This window comes from Dromiciops gliroides, chromosome 4 (genome assembly GCF_019393635.1).
Source record: "Dromiciops gliroides isolate mDroGli1 chromosome 4, mDroGli1.pri, whole genome shotgun sequence".
NCBI lineage: Eukaryota > Metazoa > Chordata > Mammalia > Microbiotheria > Microbiotheriidae > Dromiciops > Dromiciops gliroides.
The window spans coordinates 482413724-482428495 of record NC_057864.1 but is presented as its reverse complement, the minus strand read 5'-3'; the positions used below and the strand labels follow the sequence as shown (position 1 = coordinate 482428495).

Below are 14772 nucleotides of genomic sequence, written 5' to 3'. Positions count from 1 at the left end.
GGCAATTGGGGTCAAGTGACCTGCCCAGGGTCACACAGCTAGTAAGTATGTGTTAAGTGTCTGAGGCCGGATCCGAACTCAGGCACTCCTGACTCCAGGGCCGGTGCTCTATCCACTGCACCACCTAGCTGCCCCCTAGTCATAGTTTTTTAAACCTGGCAATTTGGTCTCTTGTACCCTTTTCAAAAAGCTTAGCTGTTGCCCTTTGTTTAAAACACCGGAGTTGTTTTCAATAGAGGAAAAGCAAGGAAACAAACAAGTATAGCTCGTCTTTTACCCCTGCTTCTGAGGCACTTGGTCTTTATGGAGCTGCTGTTGTCGCGACTACATCATATCTCTGAACTCACCGGCTTCCTACCAGGTTCAGTGGAGTTCAGTGCTTCTTAAAGGGCCGCCTTCCTGGGCACCAAACGCTGTCCCTGGTGCTGAGGAAGATGCAAAGATCCATTGAGACAGGTGTGTCCCTGGAAGTGACAATGTTCAAGTGACATTGATGGCTGAGTCCTTGGGGCTCAGAGAGCAATCTGTGAAAGGCAGGAAGCTGGGGCACAGGGAGGCTTTGGTCCTGCAGTCAGTTTATTGGCCCTTCCTTCCTCTAAGAACATCCAGTGGGATTTGGCTTTTGAGGTTCTCCAAAGAATGGGACAGCTACATTTGGAACAGTGGAAAGATTACAGGGGCCATAGATCTGGAGCTGAATGAGGCCTCAGGGACCATCTAATCCAACTCCCTCATTTTACAGATGGGAAAACTGAGGCCCAGCAATAGCCATGAAGACACTTGCCCATTGTCTTGTGGATAGTGAAGCCAGAGGGCCTGGGTTCAAATCCCACTGCTGCTACTTACTACCCATATGACGTTGTGCAAGTTACTTCTCCTCCTTCATCTGTAAAATGGGGCACTTGGATTAGGTGGCCTCTGAGGATTTTTCCAGCCTTAGATTTATGTAGCCCAATGATTCTGTGACCTCAGAGATCACCGAGTTCAGCCTGTTCCTCTTTCAGCTTCATTCACTCATTTACTCAGTCGCCCATCACCACAAACATTTTCATGGTCTGTTTCACTTTTGTCTTTGACTTTTCTGTACCTGGGATTCAGGAAATGCCAACTGTATGTGATAGACTGTGTTGGGCACAGATGAATCACACATGGTTCTTGCTCTACAATCTGGTGGAGGCAAAAGGAAATGTATTGGTGCATGTGCATGTGTGTGTGTGACATGTATAATGTTCTAGGCACATGGAAGGGGTTAACAATTGTCCACTGATAAGCAGAATCTAAATTATAAGTGCACAAGAGGGGTATAAAATGCTATGAGATCAAATAAGTCATTGGAAGACCATGGAGGAGCTGAGCCTCGAAGGATGGGTAGGGATGAAGGAAGGGAACATTCAAAAACAGAAGGAAGTGTGGAAACAAAGACAGAAAGGTAGGAAAGTGCTGGATGGGTTCAAAGAATGACTATGAGAGTAGTGCAAGAGAAGGCTAGGAAGGCCAACTGGCACCAGATTGTATATTTGCATCAAGGTCAGGTCATGCACTTTATTTATTTATTTATTTATTTGTTTTTGCAGGGCAATGAGGGTTAAGTGACTTGCCCAGGGTCACACAGCTAGTTAAGTGCCAAGTGTCTGAGGCCGGATTTGAACTCAGGTACTCTTGAATCCAGGGCCGGTGCTTTATCCACTGCGCCACTTAGCTGCCCCAGGTCATATACTTTAGACTTGGGGGGGGGGGGTGGAAAGGAGGGAGTTCTGAGCAGTTGCAAGACCCGGATGAGGGAACTTGGGCCCAGAAAGTGAAACGGACTTGTCCATGGCCCCATTTAATTAAGGGCAAAGCTGGGACCACAACGTGGGTCAGTTTGGTGCTCTTTCTAAGGCCACACCTTGATCTCCCATCAGTCACGGTTTCCTTTCCGAGCTAGTTCCCCCTTCACCAGTGTAGCAAGTGCCAAATGAGTTGATAACTAAAATCAGCTGATCTCCAGGTCATTTAAACATTTATAGGACACCTGCTGTGTACAAGTGTTGGGCCTCGAGTCAAGAAGACTCATCTTCCAGGGTTCAAATCTGGCCTCAGACATTTCCTAGCTGGGTCACCCTGGGCAAGCCACTTAACTCTGTCTCAGTTTCTTCATCTGTTAAATGAGCAGGAGAAGGAAATGGCAAACCACTGTAGTGTCTTTGCCAAGAAAACCCCAAATGTGGTCACAGAGTCGGACACAACTGAAATGAGAACAAAGCTATGTATAAGACAATGTACCAGATGCCTGGGATATGGTGACAAAAACAAAATATTCCCTGCTTTCGAGGAGCTTATAGTCTGTTGTGTCAGATTCACCATGTAAATGGCTAAGCAGGAAATGATGGAAGGAAAAGAGGAGTACAGACATAATACTCTAGGAAAATCTGCAGCAGGAGAGACCACTGGCAGCTGGGGCCAGGATGGGAGGAGGAGAGGTGGAAAGAACACTCAGTTTGGGTGAGACATTGTTCTATAATAAAACTAGACGTTGATGTCCATTTTGGGCTTCTACTTAAAGAAAGTATAGAGAAACTTGAGGAGGTCTCAGAACAGAGGCCACACATACATAACTTAAGGAATGGAAAATGGACTCTGAATGCCACTATTTGAGGAATTGTTCTGAAAAAAAAAAAAACAAGAAAAGATGTTTTAAGGAAAAATTACTAATTTAGGCCTGATGACAGGGGAAAAAAAAACTTGCAGAGGCTGAATGATCACCTGAGGAGGATATTCTAGTGAGAATTCTTTCCATTAATGGGTTGGACAAGATGGCCCCAAGGTCACTTCCAATTCTCAGGTTATATGACTAACAAGAAGAAATGTGTTTAAACAAGGAAATGAAGCAGTAGACCAGCTCCTGGCCATGGAGTTAAAAGACCTGGGTTCAAAACACCTTGGACCCTAACCACCGATATGACTTCAGTTGAGTCATTTCACCTCCCTGGACCTCAACTTCCTCTCCTGTAAAATAAAGGGGTTGGATTAGATGGCCCTTGAAGTCCCTTCTACCGGAGATCTAGGAACCTCTTCTGCTGAGTGCTGGGATATTAATGTGGCCAAATATTGCATGTATTGGCCAACACAGACACATTGTGCAGATGCAGACACTGTTTTTGTGTAGCTGTTTTTCTTTTAAAGGGAGCATTCTGTATGGTAGAGGGCTATTATCTAGAAAGGACTTTAATGTAAAATACAAGACATTAACAAGATGAGGGGGTATGTTTGATCAGGAAGAATTTCTAGAATTCAAAGTTCTTTAAACACTCGAAGAAGCAACCGAAGAGGTTTGAGAACTCTTGGGAAAAAGACCAAAACAAAACAAATCTCTGTAGCAAGACCAATTTAAGGTCACTCCCAGGAAGCATTTGAGGTCAGTGCTGGGTACACTTTGTCCCTTCTGAGATCTACGATTATCATCTGAGAAGATCCCCCTATAGAAAGGAAGAGAATTCTTGGGAGAGTCCAAACTCACTAGAACATATTGTCTCCTGTTTGTGGTTCGTGGGCAGCCGCCAGCCCTAGGAGACCCAAAAGGCCCAAGTTCAAGTTGTTCCCAGTCTTGGTACAGTCATGACAGAGCAACTTAAAGTCCAACAGAAGAACTCTGGAGCAAGCTCAGGGCCCCCAGCCAAGGGAACATTGCCTAGCCCTTCTTTTATCTTCTTGCCCCCAGGAAAGCTTAAGAAAAAAGTCCTCAGCTTCCCACCCTCATCTCCACTCATTATGTGCACCTGAAAGTCTCCCAGGATTTTAGGGTTATGTTTGAGTTGTTTTATTATAGGGTATTTCTATTTTATTCCACTTTTTAAAAATTGAAGTGCTTTTGTTGCAATGTATATGCTGTTTGTTGGCCAGAATATTGGATTACCCGGGACTTACTATGGCTCTGTCAGCCCCTATGTGGTATGTTGTGTTTGTTTGTGGACTCCATCCTTTTGGAAGAACATCAGCTCGCTAGAGAGTGAGTGTCTAGAGGAGGGCAAATCATGGGAGCTCTGGGTGGTGGAGCTCGGCACGTTGAGCCTGGAGAAGGGAGGGCTTATGGAGCTATCTTCATGAATTGTACCTGAAAAACTCTTATATGGCAAAAGCTCAAGGGATTATAGGAGTATAGGTCTATAGCTGGAAGAGCCCTCGGGGGCCACTGAGTCCAATCCTCTAAATTCACATTTAAGGAAACTGAGGCAGACAGCAGTGAAGTGACTTGCCCATGATCTCACAGCTACTAAGTATCTGAGGTGGGATTTGAACCCAGGTCTTCTTCATTGCAAGTCCAACATATGCTTTACATTATGACATACACTCAGATTTGACTTCTTCTCTTTGGTCCCAGGAGCAAATGGAGAAAGTCACAAAGAGGCATATTTCAGGTCAGTGTCAGGAGAAATTTCTTCTTCTTCTTCTTCTTCTTCTTCGTTGTTGTTGGGTTGTTTTTTTTGTTTGTTTGTTTTAGTGAGGCAATTGGGGTTAAGTGGCTTGCCCAGGGTCACACAGGTAGTAAGTGTTAAGTGTCTAAGGCCGGATTTGAACTCAGGTCCTCCTGACTCCAGGGCTGGTGCTTTATCCACTGTGCCACCTAGCTGCCCCAGGAGAAACTTCTCAACAGGACTGTCCAAGAATGTAATAGCCTGGCCACTTTTGGAGGTAGCAACTCTTCCTCACTGTTAGTCTTGAAAGAAGAGTGGGCATGAGATGGCCTCTTGGATGGAGCTGGGGATTCTGTCTCTGAGTCCCTGCTGCTGCTGAGTAACCGAGTTTGCTGTATCACTAAATGGACATGGCACGTGAAGTAAATCCCATTGCCAAGCATAGAATGGAGCACAGAAGTATTCTGGGACAGAAAGTTAGGATCTAGGATTGAGAACTGGGAAGGACAGGAAAGGTCAATCAAGCAAGAGGATGAAGCTCGGTGGAGATCACTGAGCTTGTAACAAAGCTAAGGGTCCTAGGCACCTTTGCACCAAATATTGCCAGCTGTCAGTCACCGAGCCCCAAGCTAAGCACTGGTGGAACATATGACTTTAGATGATGTCAGTGACCATGGAGGAGGAGGAGGTTGGTGATGGTCATGGTCATGCTGACAAGATGACAGCAGCGGTGGTGGTGGTGGTGGTGGTGGTGGTGGTGGTGGTGGTGGTGGTCATCCCCATCATCACTGGGGAGACTACACGGCAAACTGGAAGCAGAGCTTGAAGGCAGGAAGACCTGCCTCTGGCATATATTAGCTCACCTATGTGACCCTAGATCACTTTGCAGGACCCCAGGCAGCCTCTCAAGAAAGGAGGTTCTAATTTCCACAGATAATGTGGCACTTTCACTTGTTAAATGCTTTCTTCACGTCACTCATTTGAGACTCACAATAATCCTGTGAGGTAGGTAAACATCCCCATTTTACTGAAGAGGAAACTGAGGCGCAGGACATGCCCATGGTCACACAGCTAGTTAGTATTCAAGGTAGGAGTTGAAGCCACCTCTTTCTGAATCTGTCTGTGATTCCTTCTCTCTTGGAGTTTACAGTCCAGGAGTTGGACCCAACATAAATACAGGCAGATCCAAATACCCACAGATATACAAAATAGCATTCAGGAAGTGCACTGGAGATGTCCAGAGTGCTGGGTGCATTCCAACGAGAGAAAGATTATTAGTAACTGGGAAAAACCAGGGAAAGCTTCATGGAGAAGGTGGCACAGACACACAGGGAGAAAGATTGAAGACCCACAAGAGAGGAAGGATGGAGCTGAAGCAGAGAGGGCATGAGAACAGGCCTTGGGGGCTCTAAGAACCTGAGGAGAAAGGAAGATGGTTCTGAGTGATCAGTGTAAGAGATCTGGAATGAGAGGCTCTCCCTGAGAGGTATGACATCCCAGTGAGGAGGAGGGTCACCCCCACTGCCCTTGCCAGACGGTAGCCAGAGTGCTGGGTATTGCATTTCGGGAAGGACATTGGGGAAAGGGAGTATGGATGGTGCAGAAGCTCTGTGGGTGGTGAAGGGTGTAATATGAGGATCAGCTGCAAAACCTGGGAATATTTATTGTGGAGAAGAGGAAACGAAGCAGGGATAACAAGGGCTGGCAAGTGGGAGAGAAGTAGAAGTAAGGGTAGAACTTGCTGAGAGGCAGGCTTAGGTTTGATTGTAAAAGAAAAACTTTTACCACTTAAAGTATCTCACTGCAGAATGAGCTGCCTCAGGCGGTAGTGAGCCACCCCTCCCTGGAGGTAGGCAAACAGAGGAAGGCCACTGCCCACGTAGACTGAGGTTGGACCATGAGGTCCCTTCTAACCCTGATATTCTGTGACTCTGTGGCAGTTGCCCAGGGGAGTAGACTTGCCAAGCTGGAGTGATGCATCTTTTGTTCTGAAAAGTCCAGTACCTGTGATCATACTTAGGTTCCATTAAACGTTTTGGTTAAGTTGTGGTTTTGAGGGGTGGGGAGAAGCCCACAAACAGCTGTGGGTAACTGGCAAGTGGCAGTGAGGAAGGAAGGGCCTTCTCTTAGATTTGAATTTAGAGATGGCTACTCAACACCCAGGGCAGAAACCTTTGCTTTCCAGAAGGTTCCTGATGGTTCACAACCAATGACTAAGCCTTGGCTTGTGCCAGGGAGTAGCAGACACCCAGATAGGGCTCAGAGGTCCCTCGGGAACATGTTCATCTTGCCCTGTGGAAGTCATCCAACCCAGCACCAGCTGTTTGAATGCAGTGAACATGTCTTGTTTTGGCCTCTGGGAGGGAGGAAAGGAAGGCGTGTCACAGCCATATGGTTCAAATCTATTTCTTCCTCCTCTCTCTCTTTTTTTTTTGGGGGGGGGGGGCGGTGGGCAATGAGGGTTAAGTGACTTGCCCAGGGTCACACAGCTAGTAAGTGTCAGGTGTCTGAGACTGGATTTGAACTCAGGTCCTCCTGACTCCAGGGCCAGTGCTCTAACCACTGCGCCACCTAGCTGCCCCCTCTTTCTCCTTCTCTTAATGAAATCTTTGATACCCACATCTCACCTCTATAATATGTGTTCTCCTTTTTGCTCAGTAGTCTGCTTTTGGGGACAGTTGGTACTGTGCTCAGCCTTCTGAGCCCAGGGCCAGGGAAATTATGAGAAACTCTTCCCTGAAGATAGATAGGATCTGCCTGGTGAAGGGATCTGGAACTAAGCTATAAGAAGTAGGCATAGTGTTAAAGCTGCCTGGGCTAACACACTTTCCAACATTATGACTGATGGGTAAACTGAGGCTAAGACTGAGAGAGGCTAATGAAAGGGGATGAGGAGGGAAATGATGGCATACCTTGAGAGATAGATTCAGTGTATGTCCAGGTGGGAAATGAGGATCTTCCAGCTTTCTAAGGAAAGAATTTCCATAAGGTCCTTGGGCACATATTCCTATATTGTCTCCTAGTCCCTTAGACTGTAAGGGTAAGGAGAATTGGAACCATTGTCCAGAAAGCCAAGCCAGGAGATGCATTTTGGAAGCTGCCAACACCGTCAGAGGGTTGCTGACAGCACTACCTTAGGGTGTGTGTGTGTGTGTGTGTGTGTGAACAGGCAGTACTTCCAGTTACAAGCTCAATCATTCAGAAAACTGTGCAAAGCAAGAGGCTAACAGGGCTATCCTATGGGTCTGCGCTCCTCAAACCATAGCTTGTGAGCCCCAACCAGTAAGCTTCCCCATAACAGTTATCCAGTTTACACAGCTCAAATCTGTAGTATTTATTAAGTGACCTCTTAAGAACAGTAGGTACAAAACACTCTCCCATAAACCTAGGTCGCCCTTTCCCATAAATATACACAACATCTTTGAGAAGAATGGTGGTGAAATAGCCATGTGACCAAGACATGGCACCCCCACTCAACCCATACTTCAAGGCCTTACAGTCCCCCTCTCCTCATTCAGTGCTCCCACACTTACCCTCTTGATTACCAAGCCTAGTTCTCCCCAGACTCTGTTGTTGGCTCTCTTCTATGCTGCCAGAGGTCACATTACTTTAAAATTACTCCTTTCCTTAAGTTACTAAAGAGCATGTCTCTGTTCTGTCCCAGATGCTGTCAACTGTACCTTGCTCTGATTTTACTACACTGTGTCTACAGTGGGTGAATAGCTCACCTGTTGCTAGACACTATGACCAACAGCAACTGCCTACATCTTGGACTGTCAGCTGTCTTTTTAAGAACCACCCTGGAGCCATGGTCAGCATTTTGCCCAGTCAATGGACAGACTCCCCTTCTAATTCAATCAAGGGAGTTTTCCCCCATCTCCTAAGAGAATTAGGGGCAGCTAAGTGGTACAGCAGATGGAACACAGGGCCTGAAGTCAGAAAGACTCATCTTTCTGAGTTCAAATCTGGCCTCAAACCCTTCCTAGTTATGTGACCCTTGGCAATCACTTGACCCTGTTAGCCTCCAGTTCTTCATTTGTAAAATGAGCTGGAGAAAGAAACGGCAAACCACCCCAGTGTCTCTGCCAAGAAAACTCCAAATGGGGTCAAGAAGAATCAGACACAATGGAACACAACAACAACAACAATAGGGACTGAAGGGCCACTGTCTTTTTACCCTTACTCTGACACCTTCTTTGCTCTCTGTAACTGCATTGACTCTGAGGGGAATGGAGTGAAGGTGAGGGAAGCAATCGGCCAAAAACCAACTACCCCCCTGGAGTGTTTGCAGGTGAACCTACCAAACATCATTCTTCAAAAACATAACGTCAATCAAAATCTTGTCCTTTAAGGCCCAGCTCCAGTTCTCCCTTTTGAGTGAAGCCAGTTACTACGTTCCCACCTCCCATCCATTTAATCTTATAATGTACTCATCTGTGTGCATGTTGTATCCCCTAGTAGTTTATAAGCTTCCCCACGTCAAGGACTGCTGCATTTTGAGCCCTTTTTAATCTTCCCAGCTCCTGTTCACAGTAGGCTATTAACAAAAAAATTGTAATAAGTTTTTATTCATGTCTTTTTTATAGTAATAATCTCTGCTAGTATCCTTTCCCTTGCCCCTCCAAAAAAGGCATCCCATTTAAAAAGAGGAGAAAATCAGTACAACTGATCAATCAATATGTTGAAAAAATCTGAGCAATAATGCAATATTTGCAAAGGGGTGGGGTAGAAGTGTCTTTCATATTTCTTTGTAATTTTATAACATTCTCTTTTTGATTTATGTGTGTGGTTGTTGTTTCCAGTTGCATTGTTATGTATATTATACATTGTATATATTTTCTTGACTCTATTTACTTCACTCTGCATCAGTTCGTGTAGAATCTATCCAGATTTCTCTGTATTCATCACATTCATCATTTCTTGCAGCATAGGAATAATCCATTTGATTAGCCATTTCTCAGTCCATGGGCACCTTCTTTTTTTCCAATTCTTTGCTAACACAAAAAGTGCTGCTCTAAATATTTTGGTGTATGTGGAGACTTCTTTCTTATCAATGGCTGACTTTCTTCAGATACAAGCCTTTGTAATGGAATTTCTGGATCAAAGGATTTATAAATCTCTATACATTTGAGTTACTTTTTTCTCATAATTCCAAAGTGCTTTCCAAAATGATTCTCCCAATTCATAGTTCCACCAACAATGCACACATGTGCCTATCTTCCCATGGCTCTTCCAACCTTGGATCCCATCTTTCGTCCTCTCCATTAATTTGATGAGATGAAAATTTAAGGTTGTTTTTATTTATATATATCTTTTTTTTTTTTTTTTTTTTTAGTGAGGCAATTGGGGTTAAGTGACTTGCCCAGGGTCACACAGCTAGTAAGTGTTAAGTGTCTGAGGCCGGATTTGAACCCAGGTACTCCTGACTCCAGGGCCGGTGCTCTATCCACTGCGCCACCTAGCTGCCTAATAGTGATTTGAAGCATTTTTAATATGCTTATTAATAGTTTATAATTCTTTTGAGAATTGTTTATTTGTATCCTTTGACCATTTATCTATTAAGGAATAGATAGACTAAAAGTAGACTCTTAAATATTTGTTAAATTGAATTGGGCTTCCTCCAATCCCGCCCCTATAGCAAACATGCCAGAGTCCATACAACCATGCCAGCCTTCTCCAGGAAGTATTGTTCTTTGTGGCTTCCCTTTCCAGTAAGTCCCAGCTCAGGAATCTGAATGATCCTTGGAGCTCAATTCTATTTAATATAATTCAACAAACATGATCAAGTGAATTTTATGTAGAGAGCACGGTGCTAGGTGCTAGAGGGATACAAATGGAGCATCATTGTCAGAGACTCTCTAGGCTCAAAGAGTCTGGGGACATCTTTGGGACTTTGTCCCTTCATTGACTTGTAGTCCCCACCCAGGAAACCTGGGAAAATATATCAGTCCTGTATCCACTAAAAGCCCAATGCGTGGATTTCAAGGAAGAAGCTTTATTTTTTTGTTTTGTTTTGTTTTGTTTTTGTTTTTTTGCAGGGCAATGAGGGTTAAGTGACTTGCCCAGGGTCACACAGCTAGTAAGTGTCAAGTGTCTGAGGCCGGATTTGAACTCAGGTTCTCCTGAATCCAGGGCCGGTGCTTTAGCCACTGCACCACCTAGCTGCCCCTGGAAGAAGCTTTATTAAGAGGATTATAAGAAGATGGAGACCCCCCTTGCATGAATGAATGTCCATTGAGTATGTAAATCCTGTAGGCTATTTGTTGTTGCCCTGAGGTTGAAGTCTTCTGGGGTGCAGGTCTCCCACCTCCATGTGAACTGTCTTGGCTTGTTCCTTGCTGTCTAAACAGAAGAGATTTGGTGTGGTCTTTTTCTCCACTTCCCTGCTGGTCCTCATAGCTCCATAGTAACATGGGCATCCAATCTACCAGTCTCTCAAGCCAGGCAAGGGAGAATTCCTGGAATTCTCCATTCTTTCCATCCCATTCCCATATAAAGGGGGATTTTTCTGCCTGTTTCTCCTGCTCTCCGGCTCTCCCTTCTCATCTCTAATTCCTCTCCTACCCATGGCCATGCAGCTCTTTAGGCAAAAACACCATTCATTGAAAAGTAGGAAAGGGGTATAGGTAGTGCCATCCAGACTATTTAAAGTTTAGAAAAAATGTGGTCCCCATCTTAATGAAATTTATTGTCCGGTGGATTAAGTTTGTGTCAGGTCCTTGACAATGATGTGAAGAAAATGTCAGACCAGCCTCCTGGGTCATGCATGCTTGCCTAACCGCAAGCATGGTCGAGCAAGGAAGCCACCTGCCTACCTTGCTTAGAAATCTTGCCTTCCCAGGGCCCTCCAGCAGTGTTCCCTTGTCAGATTGGATGGTGAATCTCCTCTCTTAGGCCAAAGAGTTCCAATTATGTTATATTATAGTGTTCCAAAGAGACTGGCTTATTGCCTGTCAAGGCTCCCACAGAGCTTTCCTCTGAGAAAAGGGAGGGGGAGAGCAAGACCTCCCCAAGATTGTAGAGGTCTTAATCGGCAGGGTCTCCCTCATGGATAGCTTGGCAATCACTAAGCTTGTCCACTAAGCTTCTTAACCTACTGGGTCTCCCTCATGGATAACTCAGCAATCAGATTGTCCAATAAGGTTTTTTTTTAATTTAAAATAAACCTTTTTTTTTGGTTATTTGTACTTAACAAACATTATTACACATGAATACTTCCATGAAAAGCATTATACATGAAACCAGAAATTTCTAATAAATTTAACTTGCCTTTTTAGATTCAACATATTAGTTTCAAAACTATCTTGCTTGTTTTCTTTTCTGTACTTTAAAAAATTCTATAGTGACACTCTTTTCTTCTTGCGTGATAGCCATTTTCCTTGCATATCTTTCCCCCACCAATTAAAAAAAAATCTCTTTTATGAGAAATAAATCTAGTTGAGCAAAACAAATCTAAACATTAACCAAGAACCTTATTCACCACCTCACAGTTTGGTGGCAGATAATATGCATTGTCCTGGAAGCAAGTGATTGCTCATTGCTTTGATCAGGATTTTTAAAGTCTTTCTAGGTTGTGTTTCTTAACATTGATATAGTATTGTATAAATTATTCTCCTGATTCTGCTCACTTTGCTTTCCATCAGTTTAATTTCTTTCCAGATTTCTCTGACTACACCTTTTTAATTTCTCATTGCACAATGATATTATACCATATTCATGTACTACAATTTGTTCCACCATTCCTCAGTCAATAGGCAGCCATTTCGTTTCTGATTCTTTGCTATAATAAAAGGTGCTGCTATAACCCTAGGCTTCTTAGACTGCTGGGTCTCCTTCTTGAATAATTCAACAGTCATTTTGCCCACCAAGCTTCCTAACCAGCTGGGTCTCCCTCTGGGATAACTCAGCAATCAGCTTGTCTCCTAAGCTTCTTATCATAGCATCCAATTTCCCATGTCCAGGGCGGCTTGTTAACTGTTGGCTGGCTTTATCTTCTTGCCCTTCTGAGCCTCCATTCTGGGTCTTTTTCCTTCTTTAGATCACAATGTTTTAGGTTGTTCCTCATCTCAGAATGAATCGAAACTGCCCCAGTCTTTCTCTCTGATTCCCTTGCAGCTCATTAGCCCCTAGAGGGCAGGAATTGTGTTTTATTCACCTCTCTCTACTCACAACATTTATCATAGTTACTATTCTGTAGGTAGTTCATTGTACTATAGTTTCAGAGAAATCGCAGCTGGTTCTTGCTGAAGAGATCATTATGGACTTCCTTTTACAGATGAGGAAACTGAGACCCATGGGGGTCACACAAGTCAAAATTGGGGGTCACGATTCAACCCTGGATCCTCTGGTTCCTGATGTCCGGCTCTTTTTCTCTGAGTATGCTCTATTTGGTAGTTTCTTAGAATTCGGCTCATTTGTTATTTGAAGTATGCAGACCGTATTTGACATTCTTGTGATTTTCTTCTTATTCTATTTGAACCAAACATTTGTTTCTTTGTTTTTCCCCTAAACAAAACAAAAATAAGGCCTGAGTGGAAAATTCTGTCCCTAGGATGACCCTCTTATCACCCAACCACAGAAGTGACTCCATAAGATCTGGATTAAAGAATGTTGCATGGATTTCAACCGATGCCCAGAATATCTATGTTTTATGGTAGATATTCTGATGATCTGTTTGAAATGCAAGTTGTGAGGGTGGGTGGTGAGTTGGGCTGCTGGAAGGACTTTCAAGTAGATGAGATCGCAAATCCATTTGAATATCTAAGTATATTGATCAGAGTCCCCAGAAATCCCAGGAATATTTATTCACAAACAGGCAAAAAAGTATCCCAGGGAGAAAAATTAATATGGTAGAGCAGCCTAGAAAAGGATATGAAGAATAATGCCAGGTTTCAGCTTCAAATCTGACTATGGCTAGATGAAAAGTTCCATTTAGAGTGGGGAGTTCAAATTGGCCAAGTATTTATTAATTTTAACCATATTTTTACTGTGACCTCAGGAATCACAGCAATATTTCATTAGTATATGCTAATAGAGGGAGGAGATACATACATACATGCACGCATGCATGCATTATATATATACACACACAAACACACACACACATATATATATATATACACAAACATACATAAAATGTCCTGGGTTCAAATGAAAATATGGGAATTGTTGGCCATCTGGTAACATCGTATCAGCTCTTCTTCCTCTCTGTGCTCTTGGAGGGTAGCCAAGGTGGCTGGCAGAGTGCCCATGTGACCCAGGGAGCAGACAGCTGCTGCTCCCCTTCCCCCTCCCCATTAACTCTGCTGAAGAAGGACCAGACATTAAGGAGACCTTGAAGGACCAAGAGTCATCAAATGACACATTTGCCTTTGCACATACTAGAGATGGTAGAATGAAAATGCTTGTTTCAAAGTAAAGTTATGACATCTGCTTGTAATCATGCACATTTTTTAAAAAAGCACATTGGCATAGATAGAAATTATAACATGATTAAAAATCATTTTTAAATTCAGTCAATTCACTTGACAAGCCTGATCCTTCTATTGAGTCTGTGTTGGCTCATAGGATTCTTTGAGTTGGAAGTTGGAAGATGGCTCAGAAGCCATCTCTTCTAAACTCTGCATTTTACATGCAAGGAAATCGAGGCTCAGAAAGGTTAACTGGCCCATGTCACACAGGAAATAAGGGTGAGAAATGGGATTTGAACCCATCCCTTCTGCCTCGCATTGGTGGTCTTTCTTTTAAACATTTCCGAGCATCACAACACCAAACAAAATGAGCCTTTCTATATGCAGTGGAGAAAAGAAGGGGATGATCACCCTGGACACTGAATTTCTATTTCCATAGAAGTATATGATGAATTGCACATATCACTTCCAATGCTGGCCTTAGAGCAAGGACAAATCCTTAAATCTAATTTGGCTCATTTTAGAAACGAAGGAGCAGGGACCTTAGAGACTTAATCCAACCCCCTTCATTTTACAGATCAGGAGACTGAGGCTAAAGAAGCATGAATGCCCCCCTATGATCATGCAGTTAAGTGTCAGAGTCTGGATTTGAACCCAGCTCTTTTGACCCCAAGTCCAATGCATGACCTTGAAGATTCTTGTGCCAAATCTAGCTAGGAAGAGGAGAGCTTGGAAGGTTGAAGGCATAAAAACTGCAAGCCCAGCGTGAGTGCACAGCCTTGATACAACAACAATAAAAAAAAGTCCTGTTGACTTGAGATGCAGTAATATGGGCTAGTATCCAGAGTAAGGGAAGTATTGGTTCCACTCTCAGCTTCAGTTCCACTCAGAACTGAGGCTCCACATTTAGGAAAGGCACTGGTAGGCTGGAGGGTATCCAAAGCATGGCAGCCAGGATGGTGAAGGGC

At 43.8% G+C, this 14772-nt stretch overlaps 1 protein-coding gene across 5 annotated transcripts in view; it reads left to right on the top strand.

Moving 5' to 3' along the window:
• MAP3K13 (mitogen-activated protein kinase kinase kinase 13) overlaps nt 1-14772 on the top strand; it is a 194106-nt gene that overhangs the window by 147891 nt on the left and 31443 nt on the right. The window lies entirely within an intron of this gene.